The sequence below is a fragment of the Pan paniscus genome, chromosome 1 (genome assembly GCF_029289425.2).
Source record: "Pan paniscus chromosome 1, NHGRI_mPanPan1-v2.0_pri, whole genome shotgun sequence".
Classification (NCBI taxonomy): domain Eukaryota; kingdom Metazoa; phylum Chordata; class Mammalia; order Primates; family Hominidae; genus Pan; species Pan paniscus.
Window position 1 is genome coordinate 84,156,519 of NC_073249.2, and position 13,332 is coordinate 84,169,850.

The window sequence follows — 13,332 nt, forward strand, 5'->3', positions numbered from 1 at the left end:
TTTAAAATTGCATATATTTAGGCTGTATGATGTGATGTTGTATGTATGTATGTATTGTGAAATGACTCCCACAATCAAGCCGATTAACATATCCCTCTCCTCACACAGTTACCATTTCTTTTTTGTGGTGAGGACACTTGAGATATACTCACCTAGCACAGTTCAAGTATGCAATACATTGTTATTAACTATAGTCACTACGCTATTCATTAAGTCTCCAATACTTATTCATCGTATTTGATTTTATTTTTTGAAACAGGATCTCACTCTGTCACACAGGCAGGCGTGCAACCTCTCACTACAACCTCTCCTTCCTGGGCTCAACCAATCTTCCAGCCTCAGCCTCTCGAGTAGCTAGGAGTATAGGCATAAACCACTAGGCCTGGATAATTTTTATATTTTTTGTAGAGATGGGGTTTTGCTATGTTGCCCAGGCTGGTCTTGAACTCCTGAACTCAAAGCAATCTGTCCACCTCAGCCTCCTAAGCTGCCTATTTGATATTTTTTAATGCTGATAACAACCCACCAAATTTATTTTAGACCCATAGTTTGGAAAATCCTGAGCTAGACTACAAACATGTATACTGAGTCATGATATAAGAGGCATATTTTACAATGATCACTTTAAATTAAATTTGAAAAACAAATTACTAGGCCATATTATAAACGTTGAAATTTGCTTGTGTTGTCATTGTTAAAATCTCTTCTGTCAAGATCTCTTCTGGCTGGGCATAGTGGCTCATGCCTGTAATCTCAGCACTTTGGGAGGCCTAGATGGGTGGATCACCTGAAGGTCAGGAGTTCGAGACCAGCCTGGCCAACATGATGAAACCCCATCTCTACTAAAAATATAAATTAGCCGGGTGTGGTGGCGGGTGCCTGTAATCCCAGCTACTCTACTAAAAATATAAAAAATTAGTCTGGGATGGTGGCAGGTGCCTGTAATCCCAGCTACTTGGGAGGCTGAGGCAAGAGAATCACTTGAACCCGGGAGGCAGAGGTTGCAGTGAGTTAAGATCGTGCCATTGGACTCCAGCCTGGGCAACAAGAGCAAAACTCCTTCTAAAAAAAAAAAAAAAATCCCTTCTATTTTTTTTGGGGGGGGGGTTTGCATTCAAGGGACTCAGTTTTAGAAATATTACAAAATAAAAACCCAGACTCTTCCAGTCCTTTAGTAATTCTTGTAATGCACTAGGCTTCTTTGCTTTTTAAAAATGCTTTATCACTCCAGGGTGCATCCCTAAACACTATAGTTAAGTTTTATCAGTTTAAAAAATGATGTCTTTTAAATCTCTTTTAATCTATAATTCGCCATATTCTTCTTTCACCTTGCACTTTATTTGTTGAATAAACTAAATTGCTTCATTAATAAATTCCTACAGTATGAATTTTGTTAATTACATTGTATGGTGTAGTTTAGCATGTTCCCTCTCATTTGTATTTTCTGTAAATTAGTAGTTGGATTTAGAGATTTGATTAGATAGGTTTGATTTTTTTTGGCAAGACTACTTTGGAGATGATACTGTGTTGCGTCCTTTTACCAAATAGCACATAATGTCATGTATGTGTGCGTGATGTGTGTGTGTGGGTATGTGTGTGTGTGTGTGTGTGTATGTTAGCAGCCATTGATGCTAATTGCCTAGTTCTATTAACATATTAAGGGTTTCAAATGATATTCGAATTCAATCACTGTTTCTTAATTTATTAGCTTTAATGTCTATTAAAAGACCCCTCCCCTGACTATTTGGCTACCTAATAATTCGGTTCATATATGAAAGGCAGAACAAGTGTCTGATTCTTTCCCTTTATTTAAAAGTTCTCAAAATAGTTAAGTTGCTTCCTAATCATACTCCACAGGTGATCAAATAGAGTTTTTAAAAAAGTAACATTTTAAACCCATGGATTCAAACATAATTTGGTGCATTTCAAATGATTTCAGTTTTTATTCTTCTTGATGCTTGTGCTCCAATTATTCTGTCTTTGCTAATAAGTGACTCCTGAATTCCTTTAACATGGCCCTAATTGTGGGTGAAGGATTACCCAGGTGCCGAGGCAGGAGACCAAAGGCACAAGCTGTAGCAGTATAATAAAGAAAATAGTTGGAATAAAAAAATACAAATTAGATATAGAGATGATCGTGGACAATTATCAATCATTGGTATAAACGTTATTAATCATTAGCTTTTAATATTACTCTTTGTTGCATTACTAATATAACCTAGGAATAACCGGCAGGTATAGGGTCAGGTACTGAAGGGACATTGTGAGAAGTGACCTAGAAGGCAAGAGGTGAGCCCTCTGTCACGCCCGCATAAGGGCTGCTTGAGGGCTCCTTGGTCAAGCGGTAATGCCAGTGCCTGGGAAGGCACCCGTTACTTAGCAGACCGCGAAAGGGAGTCTCCCTTTCCTTGGAGGAGTCAGGGAACACTCTGCTCCACCAGCTTCTTGTGGGAGGCTGGATATTATCCAGGCCTGCCCACAGTCATCCGGAGGCCTAAACCCCTCCCTGTGGTGCTGTGCTTCAATGGTCACGCTTCTTGTCCGCTTTCATGTTCCTCCCATACTCCTGGTTCCTCTTTGAAGTTCATAGTAGATAGCGGTAGAAGAAATAGTGAAAGTCTTAAAGTCTTTGATCTTTCTTATAAGTGCATGGAAGAAAACGCTGACATATACTGCCTTCCCTCTTTGCTTCGGCTACCTAAAAGGGAAGGGCCACTACCGGTCTCTGTGTCTTGGTGGTAGTGGTCCCCCGGGCCCAGCTGTTTTCTCTTTATCTCTTTGTCTTGTGTCTTTATTTCTTACAATCTCTCATCTTTGCACATGGGGAGAACACCTGCTAAGCCCTGTAGGGCTGGACCCTACACCTAATGATCATGTGTAGCTTCCTTCCTTCCTTTCTATTATAAGATGTTCCAGACTCATCTTGTACATTTCCTGCCCTAGATCTAGAATCAGCCATGATTTCTTTTAATGGGAAATAGATTTCAGATTCACAATATTGGCTCTAGAGATATTCATTGATACTAGGTTGATCATTATTTCTTGGCTTTTCAGTGGACACAGCAAGGGAATTTTTAAAAGATAAAATACCTTACAAGTTAATATTGATACTTCTCTATTTCAAATTCAGCAACACAAGGTTTTAACTTAACTTCTTCTAATACTTTATCATTGTTCTTCCTTATTGATAATTGCCTTAACTTGCCATGATCAGTGGTCCTTTAGGGCTATAGATAGTTGGGTGAGGGTAGAAGGACTGACTGATCCTGATGGAGTGAAGACACTGGAGGTACTCTTTGGGAAAAGCTCAGTTCCAATAGGGTAAGATATTATGGTTAGTAAGTTAGGCCTGAGCTTCTTCAAGTTATCACTGTACTAGAATTTAGACCATATTAGTAAACTAAACCTAGGACAGGGTCAATAGTTGGGGTTCAAGAACAGGTATAGGGCTGCAACCAGTAAGCAACCAGTAACCAACAAGAACCAGGAAGGCACAGTCTGCCAGAGAGTCCAGGACAGTGGTTGGCAGAGGCTGAACAGGCAGAATGGAACATGGAAATCAATGAAATTCCGAAGGAGGCATAGCATCTTTAAACAACTTATCTAAAGAGTGAAGGTATGGAGGGGTTTGGAGTCTTGCCAAGAAGTCATGGCTGCTGGTGGTGGTGGGCAGAGTTCAGGAACTTAAATCAAGACCTACTAGAGAAAACCAAATGGCTCACACAAATGTATGGTTGATCTAGGGGATGCTGGGGGTACCCACCCACATCTCAGCTGCAACCATTACCATGGATTACAATTTCCAGCTGACAGCAGCTGCTATTCTTTGCCTGAGGGCACTCTCTGACTGCTGAAACCACTCTACCTGGGCACGCTGTAGATAGTGGAGAATAACCTGAGGCTCCTCCACACCCTGCAGCTGCCTCCCAGATTGTATTTTCCAACCGGGTTTGGGTTCCTCTCTCTCCTTGTGCCACAGGCCCACGTATTTTCCAACCGGGTTTGGGTTCCTATCTCTCCTTGTGCCACAGGCCCACATGGACACTATATTCTAGTCAGTAGGATGTAGTTCCTCCAGCGGGTCATTCTGTTTCACATCTTTGTACCTTTGTACATGCTGTTCCCTCTGCTTCAATTCTCTTCTCCCATGCCAATCTTCTCCAACAATTCCTCTCATTCTTTAAAAATGGTCTAAATGACCATCTCTTTGAAGCTTTCTTTCCTAGTCTCAGGGGTCTTTTTCTTATGTTCTTATAGCCCTAGGACATAATAAATATCCATTGAGTATTTGAATTAAGTATGGGCAACAGCAAGTAAGGATCCCAGGCACCAAAGCTCACACAGTTTCAATTCTGAGTGTCCTTCTGCCTCCATCAGCAAATTTCTTCCAGGAAGGATCCAATCTTAATAAGTTCCAAGTCAGCAAGTAGACACAGGGAAGCAGATACAATCTGGTTGGAGGCAATAGGAAAGGGCAGAAATATGAGACATGTCTTAATAACTCTCCCTATATTAGTTTTCTGGAATTACATAGCAAAGTACACCAGCTGGGTGGCTTAAACAACAGAAATTAATTTTCTCATAATTCTGGAGGCTGAAATCTGAGATTAAGGTGTTGGCAGGGTTGGTTTCTTTGAAGACCGCTTTTTTTTTGGCTTGTAGATGGCCATTCTCTTCTGGTATCTTTACATGATCTACCTTTGGTATATCTGTGCCCTAATCTCTTCTCCTTAAAAGACACCAGTCATATTGGATTAGGGCCCATCCATATGACCTCATTTTACCTTAACTATCTTTTAAAGGCCCTCACTCCAAATACAATCACATTCTGAGGTTAGGACTTCAGCACATGAATTTTGTGGAGACACAATTCACTCCATAATACTCCCCCAATATAGAGAACCCACGTTCCTAACATTAAGTCCTGAAAAAACAACAGAGGTATCAATCCTGAGAGAGAGTTTCCAGGCTCTGGAGTCCTTAACTTGAGTCATGGGCTTTGTTTTTTAAACCTGTCTCTCTGTTTAAGGCCAGTACTAGAGGGCTAATAGGTTAAAGTCACAAAATGATTCTATTCCTTCATAGCTGTTATGATATCCCATAGCTAGTCTAGAGACCAAACTCCATCTAGGAAGTTCCTAGGACTGAGGGATGTTGTTGAGGTTGATTATTGGGAGATGAAGAAAATAACTGCAGTGAATTTCCAAAGATTATGCAGTGTCTCTTCCAGATTTGGAGTGACCAGGCACAGGCATCAGGGTTTGCAGAAAGAGCTGACTCATGTAATCATTAACTTCTACCCAGAGCATCCTGGATACTGACATTTGCAGTGTCTCCGGGCTCTAAGAGGAGGTCATAGGGGCACTGGAAGGAAGCCACTCCTGAGGGAAGGATCACAGGGTAGTCTTTCTGCTGGGACCCTGTGCTTTGGGAAGTTGCTGAGCCCTTCCCACTCTAAACTAGCCATGTCTTTGGCTGAGGCCACTCCCTATTATTATTTTTTTAAAGACAGAGTCTCCCTCTGTCACCCAGGCTGAAGTGAAGTGGTGTGATCTCAGCTCACTGCAACCTCTGCCTCTTGGGTTCACGTGATTCTCATGCCTCAGCCTCCCAAGTAGCTGGGAATACAGGTGCATATCACCACACCCGGCTAATTTTTGTATTTTTAATAGAGATAGGGTTTCATCATGTTGGCCAGGCTGGTCTCGAACTCCAGATCTCAAGTGATCAGCCCGCCTTGGCCTCCCACAGTTTTGGGATTACAGGCATGAGCCACCATGCCCAGCCCACTCCCTGTTTATATGTAGTCTTTGATTGAGGGACAGGAAACTGTTCTGCCTCTTCAAAAGGTCTGGAGAGGAAGGAGTTGTAGAGAAGGCTCACAGAAGTGTAAAGCAATCCTATTTTAGTTCTTGATAGCCCCTGTTCCCCTAAAATCAGGAGATACTTTATTATTCACTTGCTGCCAGACTTCCATTAATTTATGAGAGTCATCATTGTAATAAGATATAGAACATAGAATATTAACATTGGAAAAGACTTAAAGATCTAGTCCAGTCCCTCCTCCCCCTACTATTTTTGAGACAGGGTCTCACTCTGTTGCCCAGGCTGGAGTGCAATGGCATGATCTTGGCTCACTGCAGCCTGAACTTCCTGGGCTCAGGCAATCCTCCTGCTTCGGCCTCCCGAGTAGCTGGAACCACAGGCACAGGTGCATGTCACCACATCCAGCTAATTTTTTGATTTTTTTTTTTTGTAGAGTTGGGGTGTCACTTTCTTGCCCAGGCTGATCCCCAACTCCTAGGCTCAATCTATCCTCCAGCCTTGGCCTCCCAAAGTGCTGGAATTATAGGTGTAAGCCACAACACCTGGCCCAGTCCCCTTCATTTTGCATATGAGGGAAAAAGAGGAAACCAACATTTATTGAAGTAGATATTTTACATGTTACAAATCCTGCAAGATGGATATTACCCTCATTTTATGGACAAAAGGATGCCACTTATAGAATTAATTAACTGGCCTAAACATACAAGCTATGTGCTAGGGGTGGGATTAAAATCCAGGTCAGTCTACTGACTCCTAGGCCACTTGTCTTTGGGTAATAATTCCTTAACAAACATCCAGTCAGGCACTGCTTTCTCAATTTTAATGCCCTAATCTATTTCCTCTATAGAAGATCATATCATCTAAAAAACTCAAACTAACTACTCAGGAAACTCTTGAAGATTACATAAAGTCAATCAACAGCCTTCTGTTACTCAGCCCTGTTGGACCCCAACGTGACTGGTGAAATGGCCAAACCAGTGGACTCTGCTGCATGCCTCACTTAGATTCCACTGAATGTGTGACTTGGAGATGCAGTGGAGGAGCTCACTTTTCTATTTTATTTATTTAGTTAGTTTTTTTTTTGAGACAGAGTCTCACTCTGTTGCCCAGGCTGGAGTGCAGTGGTGTGATCTTGGCTCACTGCAACCTCCGCCTCCTGCGTTCAAGTGATTCTCCTGCCTCAGCCTCCCAAGTAGCTGGGATTATAGGTGCCTGCCACCATGCCCAGCTAATTTTTGTGTTTTTAGTAGAGGTGAAGTTTCACCATGTTGGCCAGGATGGTCTCAATCTCTTGACCTCGTGATCTGCCCGCCTCGGCCTCCCAAAGTGCTGGGATTACAGGCATGAGCCACCGTGCCCTGCCGAGCTCACTTTTCTGAAGGAGGAATTGCTGAGTACAGGACCAACAAGCAGGGTCACCTGCGAGTAAAGGGAATCCATGCTGAAACAATGAGAATTGAGACCTATTGAAAGAAAAGAGGGACTAGGGAAAGAGGACCACTGACTACGGAATGTGGGAGAAGAAAGGCACGAGGGTGTTTGCAAAGACAGCTTTTAAGGGTGCTAAGTTGTAAGAGGGCAGGGCAGCAGAGACAGAGCCCTTATGCAAAACAGAGTCACTTGGGAGGAAGGGAGTGCTCTGTGGCTGTTGTCCTGTGCCACCTTGTGGCCACTTACCACTTCTCATCAAATGTTCCACCTTCTCTTATTCACTTTATATTTCTAATTACTCCTATATCCTGGAAAGTCAGCGTCACTTGAGTTTCACCCACAGCAATGCTTAATTTCAGTGGTGGATCTCAGGACACTGATTTCTTTGGACTCTCCTTGGTAGTGTGGAAGGAATTGATTGTGGAATACTGAGAGTTATGAGAGAAAGAGGTGGAAAGCAGTCAAGGTTCTCATATATTTCTTTTTCCACTGTGCTGCTAACATACTCATAGAGAAGCTATTGTAGAGAATTTCCACTATCAATGGATGACAATTCATACTGACCCTTGTATTAAAGTAGAAATGAAAATGGATTATGATGCTTTTACTGAATTCTAAGCAAAAGCTTGTTTGCTTAATTAATGTCCTGGACACCAAGTAGAGCCTATAGCAATAAAAGAACAAGTAACTATGAGAAAGAATGCCCCACTGTCTTTGCTCAAAGAATGGTTGTATCAGAGACACTCCTGTGGTGGCAAGCTGCTGTGGGTTTGGGCTTATGGCTCTAGAATAATAATAGTTAATACCTATTTAGCACTTCCAAATGCCAGATGCTATTCCAAGCACTTTATATAATCAACCTATTCAATTGTCACAACAACCCTGTGAAGTTGGTGCCATTAGTATCCCCCTTTTACAGACAAGGAAGCTGAGGTTGAGTAACTTGGCTAGGGTCACCACATAGTAATCACCACAGTGGAAATCAGAACCCAGGAGTTTGTGCCAGCAACCACTAGAGTGTTCTGTCTTCCTTATACCCATGTTCTATTTACAACATCGAGTTCACATACGTCTGTGAACTCTGGCCCTTCCTCTGTGTATCCTACTATTTCTAGAGTTGTCTGCCCTACAGTGTCACTTCTCCTGACTAGGAGCTTTTGAGAAAAGGCTTTCACTTCAGCTTTTTCCACTCGTCTTTGTTCTCCTCCCACCGCCTCTTTTCCAAACACTCAAACTATACTGATTCAGCAATGAATGAGAATGTCCAGGATATTGTGATAGTTTAAAAAATGATGGAAGAGTAGGAGTTAGGGAAGGTGAACCCTATTTGAGCCTTTCCTCCCCAAGGTTTAGCATGCAGAGAGCCATTTAGATGTCTACAAGGTAACATCAGAGAACAACATACACCAACCTGCCAACATCGTGGGGAGTGATACTGAGCTCTTAAGGCCAGTGGATCTGAGGTCCAGACGTTAACAATCTTCCTTGTCCCCTTAAAGGGCTTGAAAGCCTGAAATATAATTCACCTAAATTCTAGCAGCTAGAGTGACTTGAAACATCAGTAAGGTAGACCAGCTATATGAAAAGAGGAAAGGAAGAGTCAGGAAACAGCAGAAGCCAAAAAACTTTCTATTTGAGTTGTTAGAAAATTAAAGAGAGTCCGCCGGTCGCGGTGGCTCACGCCTGTAATCCCAGCACTTTGAGAGGCCGAGGCGGGCGGATCACGAGGTCTGGAGATCGAGACCATCCTGGCTAACACGGTGAAACCCCGTCTCTACTAAAAATACAAAAAGTTAGCCGGACGTGGTGGCGGGCGCCTGTAGTCCCAGCTACTCAGGAGGGCGAGGCAGGAGAATGGCGTGAGCCCGGGAGGCGGAGCTTGCAGTGAGCCGAGATTGCGCCACTGCATTCCAGCCTGGGCGACCAGCGAGCCTCCGTCGCAAAAAAAAAAAAAAAAAAAAAAAGAAAAGAAAAGAAAAGAAAAAGAAAATTAAAGAGAGTCAGCCTGCTGTTTCTAGTACCCTTCTCTCTGTTATACCATTTCAGAACTCTACGGAGAACAAGACGCTAGACTCCTAATGAAGATAGATTCCAGCTAAGATTCAAAAATAAAACAAGAAAAACTCCCGAGGGACCTATGGGGAACTGACTGGGCAGAGCTGCTCAAAGATGTGAAAATTATAGTAACACTGGTTTTATAAGTCAGAGCCCAGATCATCAAAGCACAACGTAACATGGGTATATCTCCATAATGGAAAAGGAAGACCTTTCCTTTTATTAATAATGTTCCTGGAAAAGCAACTCTATATATAGGGAACTCAGAATTACAGCACCCTTTGTGTAGTCAGAAACAAGCTTGGAAGTGAAGTAAAAACAGTATAATAATGTGAGCAATGGGAAGCGACTTCAGCAGAATGGAGGCAAAGCCATTGCGAGAATAGGAGAGATTCAGCCAGGCACCGTCAAAAGAGAAGGGAAGGGGGTGACACAATGATTTGAAAAGTACGAAGATGTCATGTATGTAGGGCTTTAAAAATTAACATTGTTTTTCCTTTCAGAAAATAGACAAGGTCTGCACAGCTAAGAACAATTCCATGTTTTATGTGCATTTGATGAAAAAACAACTGAAGTAAATCTAAAATAATTCTGACGAAGAACTGACCATAGTCTATGACTCCTGAAGGTTTCTGAAGAAAGTAGCATACATGCTCTGAGTGTTGATTGGATGCAGATTCTTTGCTGGTCATTCAGGCTTCCTTCTATCCTTTCTCTCCTGGGCCTATGAGTTAAATCAGCCATAAGACTTACAAACACGCAGCTTGGGTTTTCAGGGACAGGACTAATTTAAACCAGCCACTTTCTCCACAAGTTCAATAGCTTTTTTTTTTTCATTTTGTATCCTGATAATGGACCAGAAAATACAGGCCTTTTATCCATGAAACAAAAGCTTGCAGAATTTTCATTTCCTTCTATTTTCACCTCCATTGATTCAGCTGTTGTCTTTCTTCTTTCAAACTTTTCAATTATTTCTTTTTTCTTTCCTCTCTTTCATTATTCTCGTATTTTCCCCCTGAAACTCTAGTCCTTGCTAGGTCTCACTAGTGTGCAGAATGGGATTGGCAGAATACCAATCACCTCACCTCACCTTCCCTCCTCCCCTCTTCTCCTCTCCCTTGATTTCCCCTCCCCTCCCACTCCCTCCTTTCTTTCCTTCCTTCAGACGGTATTCTCTTCCCCAGAAGCAGCATTTTCTTCTTCAACTCAGAACCTTACTTCACCAACATGCCCACGCCTTCCCTGAACCTACACAATTACTGACTTTCTCATGAGACCTGCTGCAACTGTCCCCACCCAGGGCTGTCATTACTATTATTGGGTTGTTTTGTTTTTCGATCTCAGGAGCAAACTCTGGAGTCGAGATCCAGTCACCTCCTTCAGCACATGACGGCAGGGTACCCGCAGGGTGTGATCTCAGACACGCAGGGGAGGGCTCCGTGGGCCCCTCGCATATCCCAGCACTCTCACTTCCTGGGATTTCTCTGAAACCATCCTTTTGGCCCCACAGGAACACTCGACTTAAAAGTCTCGGCTCCTCCCTTAACTGGAAAATTGAGCTTTAGTCACTAACCTCCATTTCACAGGCCAGGGGAAATACAACCCCCTTCTCCGTCCTGTTTCTGCATCCTAACACCGCCCTCCCAGGCAAGCTGACCACTCAGCTCGGGCGTGGCAGCGCCTGATTGGTGGATCACAGAAAGCGCGCTAGAGAGGGCGGAACTCACTGGGCAGACTCTACGCGCTTGGGAAGTGCAGTCGCCCACGCAGGGACTTTGCTGCTCGGGGCGGCCTGTTGCCATAGCAACCGCTGAAGCTCTGGGCTGCTGAGGCCGCCTGGCAGCGCGCTGAGCCCCATGCAGGTCCCGGGCGTGCCAGGGACACAAACCCCAGTTCCTTCAGAAAGCCTTCCAGATCGACGAGGAGAGACGGTATATCCCCGATGGCTCCACCTCGGCTAGCCGGGGGAAGCCCTTTTATTCGTCATCCCCAAAGCATTATTGTTATTCACCCTTAAAGTAAAAACCCACTTGCTTTTGACCGGGGCACAAGAAATACTTTTATTTTATGAGTCAGTGTAATTGTTTAAAATAAGTAAGCTCTGAAAAGGTCGGCAATCAGCCTGTCACTTCCCTACTTTTGGCCTTTTATATGAAAAACAAGAACAAAAACAAAACAAAAACAAACAAACAAAAAACCTTTACTGATGGTTTTTTATATACTTGCCAGACATTTACATTTTGTTATTTGGGTGCTTACAGTGTGTTTCCGCCCACGTAGAGAGATTACACCACGAATCCCTTCCACCTTCTGAGGAAGTAGGTGCAGTTTACCTACTTTCCATTTTCAGATATGTTAAAAGACTCAGAAAGAGTAAAGGAATATGTCGAAGTTACTCCCGGTGGGATTGGGGCTGGCCGTTGTAAGGGACATTCCCACCATCTCATTTCGAACCACCTTGGTTTACCGAGAAGAGACCTGGTTTTCTGTCAGAAGGTGGAGGGTACTGCTGGAGGAAGTGGGTAATAAGCAGACAAAAAGGGAAAGTGGGAGAATGTACCCGGCATTCTTGGATATCCTCAGTGTAAAAATATTTTCCTTTCCCAAGTCGTTTTTATTTTATTTTTATGTATGCATGTATGTACACATTTTAGCAAATAGTCCAAAAGCATCTGGAACTAAGTAGATCAATAAGCTGGTTGGTGCCATTTTCTTTTCTTTTCTTTCTTTCTTTCTTTTTTTGAGACAAGGTCTCACTCTGTCACCCAGGCCGGAGTGCAGTGGCGCTCTCAGCTCACTGCAACCTCCACCTCCTAGGCTCAAGTGATCCTCCCACCTCAGCCTCCCAAGTAGCTGGGACTACAGGCATGCGCCACCACACCTGGCTCATATTAGTATTTTTTTGTGGAGACGGGGTTTTCCCATGTTGGCCAGGCTGGTCTCGAATTCCTGAGTTCAACTGATCTGCCCATCTCGGCCTCCCAAAATGCTGGGAAACACAGCGCCCAACGTAGGGCTCGAACCCATTACCCTGAGATTAAGAGTCTCATGCTCTACCAACTGATCTAGCTAGACACCCCGTTTTGGAATTTAAAAAGAAAAAGAAAAAAATATGACTTAAAGAATGTACTGGTTTTCTTATGTAACTTGGAAAGTGATTCCAAAGAGGAATTCCATGAACGTTCTGATCAGTGTGGCAGCGTCACCTGGAATTAGATATGTAGCTATAGGGAGTCCTTTGAAAGACAATGCTCATTTGGGTGTCTAAATTCCGATAATTAAAATTAGTCCATCTTTCCTTCTTTCTTTCTCTCTCTTTCTTCCATCTTTGTCTCATTTTCACACAAAGGATTTGGAGAAATGGCTTAATAGAGTCATTTCATTTAAAGCTACTTTGAAATATAAAAAATAAACAAACATGAATGTATTACTATTATTTTAGGCATTGCCAAATTTATTACTGAAATTCTTACTTCAGGTGAAACCCCATCTCTACCAAAAAATACAAAAATTAGCTGGGCGTGGTGGCACACGCCTGTTATCCCAGCTACCAGGGAGGCTGAGACATGAATCACTTGCATCCAGAAGGTGGAGGTTGCAGTGACCCGAGATTGTGCCTGCCACTGCACTCCAGCCTGGGCTACAGAGTGAGGCCCTGTCTCAAAAAAAAAAAAATTCTTCTTAGTTATCACTGATTATATCCTGTGGTATTCAGATTAAAAGAGGCTATAGGTATGTCACTGAAAAAAATCATACATCTAAAAATAGAAAACATTGAACAAAATAATTTCCTGTTGACTTTGTAATTTGAGAAATATATTTTTTAAAAATTTTATTTCTGCAACCTTTTGTAGGGATTCCTAATACTCTCTTTAAATTTTTAGTGCCAATGTTGTTAATGAAATGTATAGCTTGAATTGCCAGAATTTGGGGGTTTTTGGGTCAAAAAGAGTCAAATATTTGCAGTTTCATATGATTCAACCTACTATGTGAATAGGGAAATTTGTATTTAAAAATATT

General features: G+C 42.7%; 1 long non-coding RNA gene across 1 annotated transcript; it reads right to left on the reverse strand.

Moving 5' to 3' along the window:
- Window positions 1–1,790: 1,790 nt before the first annotated feature.
- Window positions 1,791–12,663, reverse strand: LOC129397711 (uncharacterized). Its single transcript, XR_008625304.2, has 2 exons — window positions 9,920–12,663; window positions 1,791–4,451 (listed from the first exon to the last, which is right to left on the reverse strand). It is a non-coding gene; the product is annotated as an uncharacterized LOC129397711 (long non-coding RNA).
- Between the last annotated feature and the right edge of the window lie 669 nt (window positions 12,664–13,332).